The 1,476-nt window shown below is 38.8% G+C and overlaps 1 non-coding gene across 1 annotated transcript; it reads left to right on the top strand.

The window, feature by feature from the left end:
• The first annotated feature begins 1,173 nt into the window (after positions 1–1,173).
• On the top strand, positions 1,174–1,265 carry LOC135073678 (small nucleolar RNA U3). The gene has a single exon (XR_010257694.1). It is a non-coding gene; the product is annotated as a small nucleolar RNA U3 (small nucleolar RNA).
• The last annotated feature ends 211 nt before the right edge of the window (positions 1,266–1,476 follow it).

Genomic DNA, 1,476 nt, shown 5'->3' with positions numbered 1-1,476 from the left:
AGCGTGATTTGTGACAGTTATGATTTTAAATTGAGTTACAAATGTTGGAATTACAATGGCATAAGTTTAAATTGTTATCGATCATGGATAATAATGAAACCTTTCGCTGTCTATCATTCGGAATATTTCAATTTCAATTAAGGCTTAGCTAACTTTTATGATGTAGAAAGTCAAATACAAAGCTAAACTGTAAAATATATTGTTAGTTTTTAACATTTTTACACCTAAATCTAATTTAGATTAATTTCGGAATAAGATAGATAGAGGTCACATAAGCCTGTGTGTTTTTAATTAATCTCTGATTTACTGGGTTACTCTTTCATCTTAAGAAACGCGAATTTATTCCAGAAAATCGCCGCGGGCCGCCAGTCTGCCTGTGACCACGGCTGCAGCATAGCAGCCGAAACATCAAGCCGTGAGTACATAATGTAACTCATACATAAATAAGACTCGTGTCTATCTATTTAAGTTGTGCTGAACGAAATGTGCAAAACCTTATTTGTTCATTCTAGGCGTCCGCACTAACATCATAAAGCCGCAAAAATCGCCAAAAATACATGACAACTACTCACGGAACCCTTTGTCAAGCAATCGTCCTCAATCACCAGAGCGATGATGCCGCCACCTGCAGCTGTTGACGTCACGTCACACAATAACCCGTAATTAGACCCACAAAGAGCCCTTGTGTGCTGTTGTGGGCCGCAAGTCATAGAGTATTTGCTTGGAAAGGGCCCAATAAGTTTCTTCAACGTCATTTTAGCCACAGGACATGTCTACTGTTGAATATGTCTCTCTATTTTCAGATTGATCGGTTGGAAGTAGCCTGAATTCAGCGACTCCTGTAAACTTACGTATACAACGAAATACAGCAAATATACAGGGACGATGTACGTTTAACATCAAACAGACCCCATAAATGTTGTCCCATTTTTTTAGTTTTTGAAATATAAAAAAAATCCAATAACTTTTTGGACAAGTTATCGTTTTCATTAGATATTCATGACCGTCATTCATCAGGTTATGTTTCTAAGGCTGAGTTGCACCACCTTATTTTGACCGTAACTTTGACTATAACCGGTGTTTTTTGTATGCTGTTTGACAGATTTTTGACGTTTGTCAAAGTTATAGTAAGATGGTGCAACCCAGCCTAAGATTTTCGGTAGCTTATTTGATAAGATTAATTTACTTCATAGGATCATTTCTATAGTAAGCTCTTCGCTAGACCTTCACACTATGTGAAAAAGAACTCTACCTAACTAAATAGAGACAATATTCAGCAAAGAAACCATCTGCAATAACGCTACAGTCCTTCCCTCGGCCCGCCACGCATCAGCGGACCTAATATGGTGACAAAGACGCCCTCGGCCACGGAAACCGTCCCCATCGGACAAAGGTCAATAGGCCCGCGGCGGCACTGATTAAACCCAAATTTGTTAGCCTTTTTGCCTTAATTACCCCAAGTAATAACCATGGCAT

The sequence above is a fragment of the Ostrinia nubilalis genome, chromosome 7, assembly GCF_963855985.1.
Source record: "Ostrinia nubilalis chromosome 7, ilOstNubi1.1, whole genome shotgun sequence".
In the NCBI taxonomy this organism is placed as follows: domain Eukaryota; kingdom Metazoa; phylum Arthropoda; class Insecta; order Lepidoptera; family Crambidae; genus Ostrinia; species Ostrinia nubilalis.
The sequence above is the reverse complement of the archived record's forward strand: the minus strand, read 5'-3'. Positions and strand labels throughout refer to the sequence as shown.